We start from the raw sequence: 19,744 nt of genomic DNA, 5'->3' as shown, positions 1-19,744 counted from the left end.
GGATTACTGGCATGCCAATTGATTTCTAATCCAGACACATGAGGAAGTACCCAGTGATTGATCACTTGATCTAGATGTCAAAAGAGAGAGAGAGAAAGAGTGTGGTTTACTAAGGAAACAATGTTAATGCTAGCAAGGAATCTATTTTTTTTTCAAATGCAGAATACAGTTAAGCAGGAATGCTAGTGTGTAAAGGGGAAGTGTTAGATCCAACAATCCTCCACATTTAGATATTATAAAGCTAAACTTTTGCAAAAACTATGACCAATAAAAATGTTTCCACACACACACAAAAAACAAACCAATTCCAGGTTTTTAATAGATAAGCATTCCCTCTGCAGTCTAAATGCACAGGAACCAGGCAGAAAAATGACTCTCTTGCTTTCATTATTGAAGATAAAGGAAAGGAAAAAGTTAAACAAACTATATGTAAATAGAATTTATTAATTCACTTCATTTTAATTATCTTAAGTGTAGTCAACAACAAAGGTAAAACCATTCAATTTTCCCTAAATGTTAGCTCCTCAGCTGATCTAAAGCAGCATGACTTTTGCTCCATTATATGTAACATAACCGTGTTTCTTTAAGCAATGAGGATGACAGGGGAAAATCTGTTCTGTCTTTAATTCCTTTTAAAATCAAGGAGCAATATTTCCAAAAGTGACTAGTGATCTGGGGGCTCAACTGGACATTAGTTCTTTAGTAAATCTGACTCTTTACCTCTTTATTTGCAGTCATTTTCAGAGGGCAGATGCTCAGCTCTTTCTAAAAATCAAGCCCCTTTCCAGTGTCTCAAGTTGGGCACTCCAAAACAGAAGCACCCAATCACTAATCAGTTCTGAGACTCTTGGCTAAGCCTGTTTAGGCCTGGGCATTGTATGCCCAAAGGAATTAAGCATTGAAATGAAGCTCAGAAAATTGGATGAGAATTGATATTTGGAGTGTGCCCATAAAAGCTGTTTTATAAGCTAAGTGCTTAACCTTCTAAAGCCCTGTTTTTTGTGTGGAACGGCCAACAAAGATAATATTGAGGTCTATGGGGGCTCCTACTGAAAATAAGGTTGCGAGAATGTGGGAAATAACTACTTTTGTCATGATTATCATTTATTTATTCAGCGCCAATGAAGGTGGTCCATGCAACACGCTCTCTGTGGCTCACTCCATGAAAAAGTTTGAGAACTCCTGTACTCTGTCATTTACAGAACAACTAAAATTCCCAGCCCCTGCCCTACAGACTAGATCAGCGGTCTCTACAATACAATATTTTGCCCCCAGTACTGGCCTAGTCCCACTTCATGGGAAGATGAACATTTTAAAACATAAGCCAGAAGGTATTTGACCAATTTTACAAGCTGTAAATGGAGAGGAATTATTCTTTCTTGATCCCTGCAGTGACCAGCTGATGCCCCAAAGCATGAGATTTGGTTACCTTCTGTGAGAACATATAACTGGACATATTTATGAGCGCAATTGTATGACAGCATTGCTTATGATGGTGGTGGTGGGGGAATGACTCAACAGCCCTGGGGTTCACTACCTTTTGATGTCTTGAGCAGGGCCACCGAGAGCGTGTTCGAGCCCTAGTGAAAAAAAATTTTCGAGTCCCCCCAGCAAGGGCGGACCGGCTAAATGGGGCCGACGAGGGGGGGGAGAAAGCCGAGGAAGCCGGGCCCTGGGCCCCTTCCGGACCACCGGGCCCTGGTAATTTGTACCGGCTTCCCCCCCCCGTCGGCCCTGGTCTTGAGTTCCGAAAGCTCATGCTTCATGGTTTCAGCCTGCCACCAGCGGGATTTCCCTTCTGCACCCAGTATATTCTGGAAGGGTTTTTAATCTCCTTCCTCTGAAGCATCAGGAATGGCCACAGTTGGAGATTGGACATTCGATGGGATGGGCCAGGGCTCTGAGGTGGCACCGAGCATTCTCTCTCTTTCAGGTGCTTGTCTGGCTGGTATTTGGTGAGATGCTCAGGGTCTAACTTATTGCCATATATGGGGTGAAGAAAGAGTTTTCCCCTAGGTCAGATTGTCAGGAACCTTGGGGTTTTTTTTGCCTTTCTGTTCAGCATGTGGGTATGGGTCACTTGCCAGGATTATCTGGATATATCTCATTTAATCATTTCCCTGGCTTGCGGAGGCCTAGAGCATTAGTTCACCTTGGTACCTCTTTTTCTGAGCCTGTGGCAGATCATAGTCCTGTGATATTTTGGTTGCTGGGTTCAGTGTGTGAGTGCGGGGGCATGTGCTATACAGGAAGTCTGACTAGATGATTTAGTGATCCCTATTGGCCCTAAATTCTATGGCTAGGACTCTTTGACTAACTGCAAATGTTATCATTGATCACAAACTTATTCATCCCCTTTTAAACACAAGCATCAGTATTTACTTCGGACCTCCTGCAGCAGTGAATTCCACTGGTTCTATGCCTGCCTCTGCCTGAAGGTGACAACATGATTCCACCACTCACCTTTCCCCACTCCACAAATAGATCACCTAATCAGACTTTAAGCCCAGGCAGAGAAATCATGCTGACTGTCATTTGTTCCTGTCTACACTCTCAGTGAAACCATGGCTGGGCACTGGGTCAGCTGCACACATTGCTGACCTCCCCCCCCTTATCACCAATGAATAGGGCTTTTGGTGTACATGGAGCTTAAGATAAGCTAGCAAGCTTAATAAAAAACAATTACAGAGAAAGCCAAAGGAGAGCTAGATCATGGCTGGCCCTTACATGGATGCTCAGGACTGGGGCAGGAGTAAGGAGCCTCCTTCAATCCCTAAACAAATTTTCAGTCCTTGCACTCAGGTAGCATAGGAAGCATGCTTTTGAGAAGCAACCATAGGGAACGTGGTCTGCCCTACTCCTTTCCACTCACTGCACCAGCCAATGAAGCTGCATATTAGGACATATTAATGACTTGCTGATCTGTCACATGATGTGTTTTCAACGAGCCATGAGCTAGGGTCTCTCTCTTGGATATAACAATACAAACGACTTCATTCTAGTTTCATAAGAGCCATGAAAATGTTTTCTCTCTCATTCTCTCCTAAGCTGGGACCATGGCAGCAACAATCAGACACACTAACGTGGGGCGGATATTCTCCACCAGCCACCCTGCTTTATTGAAATGTGACAGAACGGTGCTCCTGTTTTCTGGGAGCCTTTAGTAGCTAATCTCCAGAGAGTAAACGTCTACAAAGCGATAACATCTGGTGCCCATTATTTCACCAGCTCTGTTGTGATTAGTCCATATGATAAGTCTGGCCAATTGCTATTGGTATGGGATTGCTACACTCCCCCCACCAGCCTACTTGAGCTGTCACTTCTGGTTTGTGGCCCCTGCTAATTTGCCACTGCAATTTCCAATATTTGCTAGAATCCCACAAGGAAATCTCCCTGCCTTTCAGGAGCAATAGACTGTATGGCTTCAGACAGAAGGCTAGCACTGGTAATAAAAGGGAAGGTTTATCAATTAACTCAAACAGTTCTATGGAAGCAGTAGCAGGACCCCTCCCCATTTTAATTATGCATGACTCATGAAATGCTCTGGTAAAACTTTTGCTCAGGCAAGCGTTCAGTGAGGGGCTGGGGGGCGGAATCACTGAGTCTTTAACAAGTTGGAAAAGGGGGTCAAAAATCTTTTGTCATACTAAAAAAATCCTCATTTCCCGAAGGCTTGTTCAGTTTCATGCTAGTCAGGTTGATAGCTGGAGTGCAGCCAACTGGCAGAATGGCTAGTCATCTGAGATGCACAAAGGGGAGTTATGTCCTTAAAATGGGCAGTTCCACGTCATTCACCCCGCCCCCTCAGCCCCAGTTATATTTTTCCCTTTTTCATTAATGCAAAATCAGAAAAAAAATCAAAGTGTAAAACTAATACAAAAATTGAATTAATTGTAACATGATCATTGCAACTTTCAGCAAATTTATCAGTCGTGTGGCACTTTGCATCTTAAAATTGCTTTACAAACATTAACTAATTAATCTTCACAGTCCCCCATGTGAGGTATATTAGGTAAGTACTAATACCCCTGTATTACTTACAACTGGGGGAACTTAAGCAGAGTTAAATGACTCTTCCAAGATTACAAAGGGAGTAAGTGTCAGAGTTAGAATTTAAAAACATGCATTTCTGGCTCCCAGGCCTGAGCACAGATGGCTAGTCTAGTACTATACCTAAAAGATTTCAGCAGATTTTTTACAATTCAGAAGCTCATTGAGAAGATATAAAAGAAAGAACCTACCCAGAGTAAGTTATCTGAAATGAAAGTCAATATGATTCACAAATATATTAGGATCACAATTTTACAAATACACCAGATAGAATCAAATAATTCCTATTATTTTCTACCCCGTAGTTCATTTTTCTGTAAATGCTGTATTGGAAAATTTCCCCACAGTTCTGCATAACACATACATATCAGCGCAGTCTATACATGACATTATATACGTCATCCACAACAAACTTGCTGGAGCATAGCCCAAGCAGAGCTCTGCAAGTGAATTCAGCTGAGGCGTTAACTACAGAACTGTGTGTTTCCTCCACAATTTTAGTATGGGTACAATATATTTCACTTTTCTAATATTCAGGTTTTCTGGGTCTTTTCCATTTTTATGTTAAATTGTAAACTTTTAAATATCATCCACTGTTGAGAGGTAAGCGACATCAGTCTAACATTAAACCACCACAACACACAGTGTTGCCACTGAGATGGGATCGCTGATTTATTCTCTGCTGCAGTCCAATAGGAGTGAGCAAGTATGTATGTGCTAAAATTAAAGGAAAAGGAACTCATCTGGGGCTGCAAAGAGAAGTGGAGCTGATTGGGAGATATAAATTCTCCAAGCTTCTCACTTTACAAAACAATATCAACCCTGCACATTCACATCAATGGAGCTATGTTAATTTATACCATCCAAGGAGCTGGTCCATTCTATACAGTGCCTTTCATTCAAGGATATCAAAGGATTTTACATTAATTAAGCTTGACAAGACCCCTTTGAGGTAGGAAGAGTAGGTATTATTACCATTCCATTTTACAGATGGGGAAATTGTGGAGGATTTAAGTGAAGTGCCCCAGGTCACTTGGAGAGTCAGTATTAGAACCTCAGTCTTTTGACCCTCTGCCATGTGCACCAGCCCTTAGACTATGCCGACTAAGGAGCACTAGGCAGACTGAGTAGGTGGGTGCTGCATGCATGTATGCACACACATGCACACGCACACACAAAACAGTTCTTATAATAAAGTTAGTTACTAATTAAAAGAGAGTCCTGAATGGGTTCAGTGGACTTCAATCTTAAAACACCATTTCCAATGGCAGTTAACCTCAGCTTCTCATGAATTTACTCCATTAAAAATAAATGTCTTCGCTTTGTGAATAGGGTTTATTTCTAAAAAAGGATTTTTTATTTTTATGGGGGGAGGGACACACTATCCCAGCCCCAACTCTCAGCAGAACTCCAGTAGCTCCACTTGGTTGGTCCTAGATCTTCAGGAGGTCAGATCCTCTCCATTGATACTACTGGACCATTATGTGCATAGCAGATCATTCTTCTGAATGGAACCAACGTGTCAGAATGGGGGAGTGATTCACAAAATCACTTCCCAAACCCTGCCCTTCTAGCAGGCCTATCTCTTTTAATGCAGTGTGACTCAGCACAGACTAACATACAACATACAACGAACCCAAGTTCTAGTTCCTGCAGTTAAGACAATGTAATTGTTTAGATGATAACATATGCTAATGGAAGCTTTGTAGCTCCACATACTAATAGGATTCTTGCGGCTGGTGTAGAGCAACTGTAACATACTGTTGACTGGTTTTTTTTTCTCTTGGGTGTTGTTTTGTTGTCCACCCCTATCAGTAAAAAATTTTTGAGCACGCATCCCCTGCCGCGCTGGCTCTACCATTTTTGCCAAAGCAAAAAAAAAAAAAAGCCGCTCAGACTCCCGCCCGAACTGACGAAGCAAATTAAAAAAAAGCACTCCTCCTGCCGCGCACCCCCAAGGATCCTCTTGCACACCCCGTGGGGTGTGTGCACCCTACTTTGGAGACCACTGGACTAGAAGACTGAACATGGAACAGGGAACCAGGAGCTTCTACATTGTCACTTGGCTGTGCAGTTCTCATCATGTGTAAAACAGGGAAAACAATTCTTATTTGCTTACCTCACCACCAGGCTGGGAGAATGACTTGGTGTTCTGATAATGCTCCAAATAGTACAGCATTATTGCTAGTATAATAAATGGATTTAATTAATCTTGATTTTGTGTGCTGTGTCTGTCCTTCCCGGGGAAGGATGATTCTCTTGGGCTCCAGTGATAATTCTTTAGACCAGGGGTCTCAAACTCAATTTACCTTAGGGCCAGTGCCAGTCCTCAAATCCTCCCAGTGGGCCAATGTCACTCATGCCACCCAGAACCCGCCCCCAAAAACTCCACCCCCCACAAAACTCCACCCTCAACCTGTCTAAGGCTCTGGGATGGAGTTTGGGTGGGAGAGGAGGTCTGGGATAGAGGATTAGGGTGCAGGATCTGGGAGGAAATTTGGATGCAGAAGGGCTGAGGGATTGGGCTCTGGGAGGGAGTTTGGGTGGGGGAGGGGGTCTGGACTACAGGCTCTGGGATGGAGTTTGGGGGTTGGTGGTGTGTGGGGCGTGGGTGCAGGCTCTGTGAGGGAGTTTAGGGATGGGAAGGGGTATGTGGAGAAGGGGTGGGAGTGCAGGCTCTGGGAGGGGGTTGGGGGTGTGGTGCTTACCTGGGGCTCCAAGGCGGGGTGGGGCGGGGGGCCTCTGTGTGCTTCTGCCCCCAGGCACCACCCCCACAGCATCCCATTGGCTGCAGGGGCGCTTGGGGTGGGGCCAGCGCGCAGAGGCACAGCCTCGCCATGCCCCTGGGCCACAGGGAGAGGCCAGCAGCCACTGGAGCCGCTCAGCTCCGCTGCGCTGCCGGAGCCCCTGAGGGGGGAGCGCCTGGGGGCGGCAGGTGGGGCCAAGGGAGAGACCCAGCCCCAAAACTGCTGGAGCCTCACGGGCCACATTGGGGAGGCTCGTGGGCCACAGATGGCCCGTGGTCTGGGAGTTTGAGACCCCTGCTTTAGACTTCCTCAATAACGCTTCTTTTAAACGCACAGAAAATCAGCTTTGTCCCTTTAAGGAGTCAGGGACCAAGTGCCTGTAAAAGGTCCATTTTACCATTTCACTGCAGTTTGGGCAGCCCTCACCTACTCAGAGCTCAGCTGCACCAGGCTAATTTCCATAAGCATCATGTGGTGTTACAGAAACCACATTTTGCCAAGCTGTCAACTGTACCGCCTTCTCTTTGCTAAACAGACTCCCATTAAAACTGTCTGCACAATTTGTCAGTTAAATGAGGTACAAGAGGGACGCTCTATTTGCCCCTAATTAGCTGTGCAGACTACCTTTGTCTGTTTGATTAAGTATTCACATTATCAATTTTGTTTAATCTGATTCATTTCACACACCTCCCTTGGGACTCAGCCCATACGGTTAACTAATCTCTGATATCATCTCTTATATCAGGCTGCAATGATCTCCCACGGAACACATTCTATCCACATCTACAGCCATCGCCAGAATCTTCAGAGAGGAGGGTGTTTCATGATGAACAAAAATTAAATGGCCTGATTGGAAGTGAGCATTGACATGTTTAACCCAAGTCATAAAGAAGCACATGCAGCCCCAGTGCTATTTCCAGTCATTCTTTTAATCTTTTCCTCCAAGCAGCTGCACCCAAACAGAAAGTGTGTGAGTTCAGTAGTATCATGGTAGCTCTGTCTTCTTATGGCCACTACTCTAAATGGCTGCCTATCACTTGATCCCTTACAGGATTGAGCAAACCACGGATTTCAGTTGAAAACAATGGTCAATGTCCAGTGTACGAGACTCTCTGGTGAGGGAAGAGAGAAAGGAGTTCTTCAAAGAACTTTTATGTGAAGTCAAAGAGGCTTTGAGTGATGGTGGCTTCCAGACAACACTTCATATTTCAGAATGGGCTGGGTACTCCTGATGAGAACTCGAGAGGGAAGCCCCAAAGCTGCACTGGGTTTACTTGAGGCCCTCATTGAGGAAAGGCAGGAAGGATGGAACTGAAGGCAAACAATTAGAAACATTCAAAACCAGAGATTATTTTTATCTGTGTCATATGCATCAGTGCACCACAAGTGCTTATGTCTCTGTAGGTGTGGATGTTTGTGTACACACATATATATGCAAAATATAAAACATTCACACCAAACTTACAAAAATCTCAAAATGTGAGGTTTTAGTATTTTGCTATGAATTCATGAAACTGGTCTGCATTAATGAAAAAACTGCACATTTTAACTCAAAAATAGGAACATTTTTGAAAGGAAATGGACCCTTTGCTATGCTAAAGTGGTTACACTTTTGATGAAAATAAAACTTGGAGAATTTCAAAATTCAGAGTTTCATCTGGACAGAGATCAATTTTTGCACTGAGTCACCACAAGAAAAGAATTGAAATTTTGGTTATTTCAATGCAGGACAGTTTATTTTGTGATAATTTTGCAAGAAGTGACTTTTTAAAAGGTACAGAATGCAATTGTAAATTGATTTTGTGAAAATTTGCAAAATATATTTATATCATTTCCCCACACTGCTAATACCACACCTCCACAACCATCCTATGCACATGAAGAAGCAAAATATCATAATCATTCAAAATTCTGTTATACTTTTTTCACTGGGCCCTATTCTCCCTATGCAGGATACGAGTAACTTCCAGGGCCAGTGCAAATTAAGGGCTAGATTGTGACTTGGACTACATGCCTGTGCAAGTTTGTAAGGAATTCCCATATGCCTCACTTGGGGTACCCAGACCATGGGTCCAAGTACAAAGGAGTAAGTAGGGCTATTTAGAATCATAGAATGGGAGAGTTGGAAGGGACCTCAGGAGGTCATCTAGTCCAACCCCCTGCTCCAATCCCCAGACAGATTTTTGCCCCAAATCCCTAAATGATTGAACTCAAGGATTGAACTCACAACTCCGGGTTTAGCAAACCACTGAGTGATTCCTCCCCCCTATTTGCCTGCTTATGCCCTCCTGGAAGCAAGTGGACTGTGAGGAGCAGTGAACGGGCAGAGATTGGGCAAAGTCTTGACTCCATCTCCTCTTTCTCCTGGGCCAATGTAGCTGATCCTATGCAGGATGGGTAGTAATTTGCTGCTGGCTTAGGCCAGCAGTACATTATCCCTTCCCAGGAGCAAAGGGGAAGTGGGGAGGCATTGTGATTCAGAGGGATGTCTCTGAGGCTCACTCTTTCCTGCTAGTCCTGGGATAAGGCAGTTTACCAAACCTTGCTCAGGTTAATGTTGCCATCTAGCCCAATATAAACTTTCATCCCAATCCAATCCAACTTTCTTTGCAGGGTTTTTGAACATGGAGCTCCCATTGAAGTTAGAACGAAGTGCATGCGCAGAAGGATTGCAACTGGGCACTTGGATGGAAAACAGAGCAACAGTGCTGGATGGTCACAAATTACAATAAGATCATAGCAAGTGTTTCTTTCATACTAGTCATAACCAAAATAGGCATAGATAGGAGGTTTTCAAAAAGCCTACAATTTAGAAACCACAAGAAGAAGCAGACAGGCTCTGAGCCTGCTCACTACAAAGCTCTGATCAATTGTTGTATTAAGGCTTTTATAACAGTGGTACTCTTTCATGATTAAAAAAACGACCACTTTAATGACCATCCTTCCCAGTCTACTACACTGAAATATGAAGACACAATAGGCTGTGGATTGATCCAGACTTAGGTGAATCCCAAAATATCTAGCAGTGAAATGAAGGCTAATAATTCAAGGTATCGATGTATGTATTTGGATTTTTATGAACTACTACTGGCGGACGTGTTGTGGTCGGTGCTGTCTTAACAACAGCTGAAGGCCGACTGATCCAGGTGATCTGGGTGACTATAAAAGAGCTCCCATCCAGTGCTTAGGGTGCTCTTGATGATCTTTCCAGGAGGGGTGGACAATCTCACAGAGAGAACTCTAGCCAAATCTTCACTCGTGGAAGCAGAGGGTTTGATCTAACCTTATGTCTCATGTATTTTTTCCTTTCCTTCATGTCACTTTTTCCTTTCCTTCTCAGTGTATCTTTTCTTCCATCTTTTTCTGTGTTTTCCTTAGCCTACACTTTTCTATTGTTCAAAGATTCTTCCCATGCCATTCCATTTCTACTCAAGGCTCCTGTCCTGAAATCAACTTAGCACAGATAGAGCTGTAGAGAGTTCTTCTTCTGACTCATTTCTCTTCATGCCAATTTCTTGCCCAGTACCTTCTAGATAATCTGCTCAAAAACAGACTTTATGGAAAACTCCAAAACAATTCACTTTACACTAGCTGGAGAAAAAGCAATTCTGCACCACTTTGACCAACAGTGACAATATTTTTCCACAGAGTGCTATATGCATTGCCATATTATCTTCTGTATCCTTGAAGATCATCCATGATACTTGCTTTGATCGAACATTGTGCAAGGAGCAATGGTCTCAAGTTGCAGTGGGGCAGGTCTAGGTTGGATATTAGGAAAAACTATTTCACTAGGAGTGTGGTGAAGCACTGGAATGGGTTACCTAGGGTGGTGGTGGAATCTTCATCCTTTGAGGTTTTTAAGGCTAACTTGACAAAGCCTTGGTTGGGATGATTTAGTTGGGATTGGTCCTGCTTTGAGCACGTGGTTGGACTAGATGACCTCCTGAAGTCTCTTCCAACTCTAATGTTCTATGATTTTATGATTGTACTAAAAGCAAAAAGTGTTATTTTCACTCTCAGGGACCAAAATGATTAAGAACAAAACCTCAAATTTGCCCCAGGAGGGTGGCCTTTCAAATCAATGTTCCTGAAGGATCTTATATTTACTGTACATTTTACAACAAATTTGACTTTTTACTGCATGGTTTTTTCCAGTCTGATAATGTTATAGCATCATCATCGTCATCATCATCATCATGCCTAGTTTGGATATTACTGCATTTGTAATGATTGGTGGGCATATTTTAAACAATGTAATATGCAAATCTTATATTTAACTTTCCATAACATTACAGTGTAAGAAGTTGCAAAATAGTATGGCTCAGAAAATTAAACTGCAGTTTATATAACAAAATATCTGAAAGAAGTTTATTTTAGTAACTCCAACTGCCTGTGCAGTAATGGTTTTCAGAATTTTTCACTTATAAACGCTTTGCAAAATCACTTTTGCTTTATTTATTCTAAACACCACAGAAATAGTTATTTCCCTGAAAACAAACTGTTTTATGGTGAGCACAAAGATTAACACCAAAATCAGACCTCATAAATTACTTGATTGTTCTTCCCAGCTCTAAACTTCAGTGAATTTACACATTTTGGGGTACTTAAATATAGAAAGAACATCTGGCTTTTGGTGCTAATAAAATGAGCGTTACGTTTTTTATTTGAAAGGAATGGAGACTGACAAAACCTTGTGTATATATTGTTCCAATTTCTACAGAGCTTAAAAAAAGGAAACATTTTGAGAGTGATAAGCAAAAAAATGCTGTGAAATGTAAACAAATACCCCAGTTCAGGAAAATGCCCTTATTTAGAATAGCACTTCAGTATATACTTAAAAGAAGTTCAGCACATGCTTAACTTGCACTGAACATTGATAGTATTAAGCATGTGTTTAAGTGCTTTCATGAATGGGACCAAAGGCAGGACTGGAGAAATGACCTGATTAAATGGAAGAACAGGAGTACTTGTGGCACCTTAGAGACTAACAAATTTATTAGAGCATAAGCTTTCGTGGACTACAGCCCACTTCTTCGGATGCATATAGAATGGAACATATATTGAGGAGATATATATACACACATACAGAGAGCATAAACAGGTGGGAGTTGTCTTACCAACTCTGAGAGGCCAATTAATTAAGAGAAAAAAAACTTTTGAAGCTAGCCCAGTACAGACAGTTTGATAAGAAGTGTGAGAATACTTACAAGGGGAGATAGATTCAATGTTTGTAATGGCTCAGCCATTCCCAGTCCTTATTCAAACCGGAGTTGATTGTGTCTAGTTTGCATATCAATTCTAGCTCAGCAGTCTCTCTTTGGAGTCTGTTTTTGAAGTTTTTCTGTTGTAATATAGCCACCCGCAGGTCTGTCACTGAATGACCAGACAGGTTAAAGTGTTCTCCCACTGGTTTTTGAGTATTTTGATTCCTGATGTCAGATTTGTGTCCATTAATTCTTTTGCGTAGAGACTGTCCGGTTTGGCCAATGTACATGGCAGAGGGGCATTGCTGGCACATGATGGCATATATCACATTGGTAGATGTGCAGGTGAACGAGCCCCTGATTAAATGGGTCACACTTCACTTTGTAATTAATATTTAATCTAATCAGCCCCCATATTTACATCAATAAATTGAGGAAATAACTATTTCTGTTATATTTTAGGATTTCCTGTGGCTCAGTAGCTTCTGTTATATCAAGTCATTAAGTATCAATACTTATGCTCATTGGCATTGACATCATTTTTTTATATCAATCTAATTATATGGAGTGTAATTAAAAGTGATACTGAATCTGAGAGAGAACGGTTTGATTCCCAGTTGTACCGGTCAGCTCAAGTATTACAATTTGATTCCCAGTTGTACCGGTCAGCTCAAGTATTACAATTCATTAGGAAAGAGTAGTATGTCAAGCAAAGGGAACTGCGGGATGATCAAATGTATCTGCAGAGGTAATTCAGTGCTGCTGGACTGGGAGGTAAGATATATTTTCTCTGTGTTTGGGCCAGTCAGGTTCCAAAAATAATGAAGTTTTAGTTCTAGTCAAGAAAATACCCGTTTTGTTGTTTTGTTTGCAATATTTCCTATTAATATAACACTTCACTTCAATTTTCCAAAGAACTAACACTTGATTGTATAGGAATTGTCTAGACATTTTATGAGTAATTAATTAATTTATTATTATTATTATTATTATTGTCTAGGAGCCCTAGTCACAGACCAGGACCCCATCGTGCTGGGCACTGTACAAACATAGAACAAAAAGACTGTCTCTGCCCCAAAGAGCTTACAATGTTTGTAACACATCCTTCTTCATAAAAGGAAGAGGCATGAGACTAAAAATGCACAGCACCATTACCCAGCATTTTAGAAGAGAGCTGAAGAACACTGTATCCCACTGAGAATGCAGGGGAAATTTCAATACGCAGAATAGGCCAGTATTTACACCTAGATATACACTGAGTACGCTCATTGAAATTGACAGCAGCTGTACGTGTGCCTATGAGAACAAAATTTGGCTGAATATAAATATCTGGGAAGCTAACACCCCCACACTTGCGAATGGCATTATGACGTCTTTAATTATGACAAATGGTCAAGCCCTCAGTTTTATGTCTCATCCAAAAGCTAGCACCCACTAACAGCACAGTTGCCCTTATCACTGGGTCGAACATCTGCTTCTTTTTCATCAGGTCCCTCTAAATGTCTTCTATCTTGCAACTATCATAATACTAATATAATATTAATATTTTAAAGAAGATATTATGAAGGCAAAAGTTGCCATCTCCTACCTGAGCAGTAGCTGTATTTCCACGTTAAAGTGATTTCCACATTGTGGAGGGGCAGTATCTTCACTGTAGTTAAACTGCAACTATCTTTCCATTATAAACTGGATTTCCAACATACACACCACTCTCTAACGTCCTTAGAAAATGTCCTCTCTGGCAAATTAGCTCAAGATCAAAAAGATTTTTTTCCTCAAAATTTGACATGAATTGTTCCATCTGATTCTGAAGTATGGGAGTTTGAAAAATTAGGTGTTTTGACCATTTGGCAAATTCTTATAATCATTTTCTGTTCTATTTCAAAAGAAGAGAGGCCTTGAAACTTCAGGTCTGGTTTGCTGTGAAGCTCTTGAATAGCACTATTGCCCAGAAATTGGCAATTTTTTTTTTTTTGGCAGGATTTTTTTCCCTGGTGACTTAGCCATAGCAGAATTCTCCATCAGCATGTTGCAATCTTCTAAGCTTTGTCAAAAGTCTGGAGGATCCACTGAGGTTACCAAGTGTCTGACAGGCTTGGCAAATTCGTCTAATTAACTTCAGGACCCCTTCAGAGCTTCTAAGCCCCATGAGGAGTCCAGCAGACATTTGGAGCCATGATGTGCAGCAGATCTCCTAAATCCCAGAGGGATTCCTTCTATTGATCTCCTTACCCCCACTATTGATCTCCTTGCCCCATGTAGGCACTCCTGCAGAGTTCATAAGCTCCAAAGAGTTTCTAACCCCAGAGAGTCTCCGGGAGGGCTCTGAGGCAGAACTGGTTGGGCTAATGGGCTTTAAGAAATCCACAAGTGTAGCTTGGAAAAAAATTGGGTGCAGTTCAAGCAAGCAGGAGACCAAGATATGCTAATTGACACAGCTGTCATCTAGGATGTAATCTAATTTACATACTTGGTGGTGAATAAATGCTTCTATATGGCAGAGCACCAGTATTTTTCCTTGACAACTTTATCAAAAGACTAATGAAATTCCCAGACAAAAGTTTGCTCAGCTTGATTTAAGGTTGTAACTACAGTAACTTAATGATGCTGTTTATAAACACTGGAAAGCCAAGAAATTGTACATTAAAAAGCTGCTTAAAAGAAAGGCTGTGAGAAAATAGGAAATACAGTGCAAAGGCTCCCCAAATGACAATTTCCCCATATTCCTAGCCACTCACCAGCCTAATTCATGAGACATCCTTACACCTGCTCATCATGCAACTTCATCATTGACAATATGAGCGATATCCCTTGACATATCCAGCTTCCTAAATGTATGAAACACCCACCAACCCTCTCCACCTTCACAATCACAAACTGTCCTACAGTTCACCCTCCACTGACAACACAGCAACACCAACATCCTGCATCTCACATTTCACTCACACACCAAAGGATGATTGAACCACCATGTCATCTTCCCAATATACTCAGGTTCCCTGACACCAATGAGTCCTTAGGCTGCCCAAGTACACAAGAATGTGATGTTCCCAGCCAATGAAGTTCAAGGCCAAATCATTAAAGTAGTACAAGACTTAAGATGTCAAGTAACTGAGACACTTGTCCTATACACAAATACCTGCCATGGTTGATGCATAGGGTGACAGGGATATGACGGAAGAGCTACACTTATTTGGCTTCCTTAATTCTCCATATTCATTCTTTCTAATGTTTGCTTTATTTACCTTGAATTGCAATTTTATCCATGGGTTAAGCTGGAAAAAAACCAGTGTGGTATTCTTCCAAGCTCCACCCACAAACCAAGCTCAGCCTAACCTAGTTGCTAAAATGAGATGCTCCCTCATTGTACTGGTGTTGAAAATATGACCATGCATGCTCTGCTGGTCTCCACAGATTTGGCTCGTTTTCATTGGGACTCAGATGGCCCCCCGCCCTGCCACCTCTGTTTCTTGGCTTTAGCTCCTTCTCACTTGGGAGAATAAAAAGTGGTGGTACTCTCCAACGTGCCAACCAATTGCAGCACTAAAATGATGTCACTTACAGTAGATTGTGCAGGTCTTCACCCAGGAGATATCACTTACAGTAGATTGTGTTCAGTCCACTCCACTGAGTGTTCTGGCCCCAATCCAGTAGGCTCCTTAAGCATGTTACGTGCTTAGCTTTAAACACAGGAGTTGTCCTACTCAAATCACACGCTTAAACGCGTTGCTAAGTCTAGGCCAGAGTGTTCAGCACCTAGCAGGCCCAGGCTCAATATGGTTTCCTTCTCTTTTCTTACATGATTTGATCAGCAGTAATATAATTAACAATGTTGACATTTGAATTATGATCATTGGGTGCCTGAGTTACCTATTTATGTAAATGAACAGAACAAAGTCAGGCAGACATCACTGCATCAGCTATGGCTGATCCACATTTTCAATATGCACATGGTTATCTTCACAACCATAAAGGGTAGAGATTGATTGATTGATATAACCATGTACCAGACTCCAACATAAGCCCTGATTTTAAATTAGCATTATTTCTTGTCTTTCCAATGTTTGGATTCTGTTTAACTTCAATATTCTTTAAAGTTTCTTTTTCACTTAAGTGATTGGTATGTGTTCACAGCCTTGACTCCAGCTAAACAAAGTTGTTGAGTTTCTGTTGCTGTTGAAGGGCTAAGGGCTGGGGGGTGGGGGGGAGGGAAAGGGCTTGTCAAGGAATTCCGTAAAGGGGGTTGAAAAATTTCCAGTAGAAGAGTTTTCCATCAGAAAAGCCTGATTTGATGAAATCAAAATATTTTATGGGAATGGATTGATTTAGTTGAAAATGAATTATTCAAATGTTTCCTTTCATTAAAGTCAAAACCTATTGTTTTGATCTGGACAAAGAGCTTTGTTTTGACTTTGACTTGATTAGATTTGATTACAATAATTTTGCATTTATACAGCAGCTTTGGTCCTGTATGCTGTAATATAATATAAAGTCAAAATGCAGTGGTTTGACCTTTATCGAAATATTTAATTTTGATTAGGTAATTTCAATATTTTCCTAAACTCGGGAACTTTGAAAAAGTGGGAGCACACGCGATACCCAAAGGAAAGAATTACTCAGCAGCAGCCCCGACCAGCTGAATATGAGTAAAGTGGAGTTGGCAGGCTCCAAAATGGAGTCCCAGCCACTTAGCCAGAAGGCTAATATATGAGGAAGGGACTGTGTGTGTCCAGTTAGCCCAGGCAGAAAATGAGAGCAGTTAAGTACTCAGAGCAGATACAATTTCTGGCTTTAAACAGAAATTGGTTTTCAGCCATACAAAAGTGGGACACCTTCAAATGATTGTTGTGAAAGGTATTTTGCACTAGTTTATGGACACATCTTTGAGAGTGCTGTAGAAATAAATAACTTGGGTTTGATACTGAGTGTATTTGAAGTGCTGGATATGTGCCAAACAGGGCCGGCTCCAGCGTTTTTGTCGCCCCAAGTGGCTTTACCGCCACTGCTTTATTCTTCGGCGGCAATTCGGCGGCAGGTCCTTCCCTCCGAGAGGGACTCGCCACCGAAGAGCCAGACCTGCCGCCCCTTTCCGTTGGCTGCCCCAAGCACCTGCTTCCTTTGCTGGTGCCTGGAGCCGGCCCTGGTGCCAAAGGGAAATGGTTATTGTTACAAACTGATATACAGGTTTCCCAATTGGTTTCATCTTGGGTGGTAGGGGACTGAAGTGCTCTATACCTGATCTACATTATCACCATCTTTCCTTTCTGTTCACTGCTATTAGTGCAGGGCTACAGCCACAGAGGACAAACTGTTGGCTGGCTGCCTTCTAGTTGTGCGCATGTCGCCAACAGCAAATATGACTGGTGCAATGGGACCTTTACCCACTCGCGGATTTTGGCTTCTACAGACAATGTCACTAAAAGTTATCTCATCTTGAACTACCTTAGGACAGAAAAAAACTAACGTAGCCTGGAAAAATGCAGTAAGCCTAACTGGTAAAATAGTTTTAGGCTGGTATAAACACTACTGCCGTAAAGGCTGCATTTCCTATTGGAGCTGTGCTACATCCATAGAACGAGAGCTCAAGAAATATCAGCTGGGCTGGCACAGTCCTTATTTCTTTCATATCCCCCTTGTCAACAGTTTGAAAGTGAGATGGCTAATTTTGTGCCTGACAAGAAAGGACGGATCATTTTCTCAGATGCTGCTATCAGCAGAGTCAGGGCTGGTACACTCTCTGAGGGAGTCCCCAAACTACAGGTTACTGGCAGGCAGACAAACACTCACTGACAGCCATTTGTGACCAACTATGAAACACCATCTGCTGTTGTTGGGGGGAAGGAACATATCCAGCAAGTGATACCACTGCGAGAAATGAGTCTCTGTGTTGACACACAGCAGTCTTTAGCTGGCCCTAAAGAATAAGACTATTTTGTTTTCCTAAATTTGTGAGTGTGAGGGAGAGACATATATGTTGATGTAGCTCCATAGGTGAAGCAGTCAGGCTCTGTTTATAACAGAGATAGAGAAGGGAAACATTTGATGCATTAGTATTATACATATGAACCAAATGCATCCATGAAGTGAACCCAGTGTGTATGGAAGAGCACACTAAGGGCTCTATTCTTGCTCTGCCACTGATTTGCTTGTGATCTTGGGCAAATCCAGGGCCGCCTGGGTGGGGGGGGGGGGGGCAAGTGGGGCAATTTGCCCCAGGCCCCGGGCCCCACAGGGGCCCCGTGAGCCCTGGCCCGGCGGTGGTCCGGGACTTCCACGGCATTTCAGCGGCGGGGGGCCCTTCAGTGCTGCCGAAGACGCGAAGTGACTGAAGGGCCCCCCGCCACCAAAATGCCACCAAAGACCCGGACCGCCGTCGGGTGAATACAAGCGCCGCAGCTCCCCCACTTTGCCCCAGGTCCCCTGAATCCTCTGGGCACCCTGGCCAAATCACATAACTTCAGTGTGACTCCATTTGTGAAATGGTAATCATAATTCTTGCTTATCTCACCGGGGTTTTGTGATGATTAATTAATGTTCATAAAACACTTTGAGATCCTTGAATGGAAGGTGCTGAATATTTTCATTGACGCTAACAAGCCTCTGCTGCAAATTGTTAAATACACAACCAAAGCTGGAAGATAATTTTCCTTCCACTGTGGAAAAATCTGACTTTTGAAGAAGGTCTCACTTTGCATATAAAAAAAAAAAAAAAGTGGGAGTATATGTACATTAACTTAACTGAGTGTAAAATGTTACAACTGGTGTAAATGTTGTCCAGAATCAAAAGCTACACCAGTTTAACCAAGTGGCATGCACACCATTTCAGTTCAAAAGTTTCAGGATGGATAAAGGGCCCCCAACCTGCTAAGAGGGAAAAGGAATCTTACTTGCTCATTAACACGCATTGCACGCAGCCAAAGGCATATGCCAACTCTTCCCTCTCTGGTCAGAAAAGTAGACTTTCATTTTGAGGAGTCTTAATAGTTCTGTGTCTCATGATTAAGTAATGAGAGCTGGCATCCAAAATGACTGAAATTCCGCTGATCTTGCATTAGCTTTGTAGGCCCTGGCGGACTATAAAGCACAATGTTTTCAAGCAAAATATGCAGGCAAAAAATAAAAAAAAATAAAATAAAATAAAATAAATACAGACCGTAGAATCTCAGTTTGCTTCCACAGCAGAGAAGTGTCAGGATTATAGTATTTGGCAAGAAGTCTGACTAAACTGTTGTTTTTGTGGTGGTTTTTTAAATGGTGAAAAAAGTCTGTATGGAGACTAACATTTGAGTTCCAAATTCTATCTGTATAGGTCAATGCATATCATATAAAACATATTGAGACAGTGCTCAATCCAAATTCCATTGAAGTCAATGGGTGTCTTTGCATTAACTTCATTGGGAGTTGGAGCAGGTACATAATCACCAAAGAGAAATGTATTTCCAAAAGCATGCGTATGTGGTTTGTGCCTCTTTAGAGGAGAACGGGAAAGGATCCATTTCCTTGTAGTTCAGTCTTCTTTACAGAAGTGGACTGCAGAAATCCTGCAAGCTCAAGTGAGCTGCAACAGAGATGAATCAAAAACTTTATAGAAATCTGTGTTAGTGGAGAAGCATGTCACATTACACCAGAGTGACCTGTGCATGGGAACAAAGCAAGTTAATGACGGGGGGAGAAAAAGGGAGGTGGGGGGAAGCCTTATGATTTAAATACGCTCTCACTTATAGCTGTGCAATATGAAAA

The sequence above is a fragment of the Malaclemys terrapin genome, chromosome 3, assembly GCF_027887155.1.
Source record: "Malaclemys terrapin pileata isolate rMalTer1 chromosome 3, rMalTer1.hap1, whole genome shotgun sequence".
Taxonomy (NCBI): domain Eukaryota; kingdom Metazoa; phylum Chordata; order Testudines; family Emydidae; genus Malaclemys; species Malaclemys terrapin.
The sequence above is the reverse complement of the archived record's forward strand: the minus strand, read 5'-3'. Positions refer to the sequence as shown.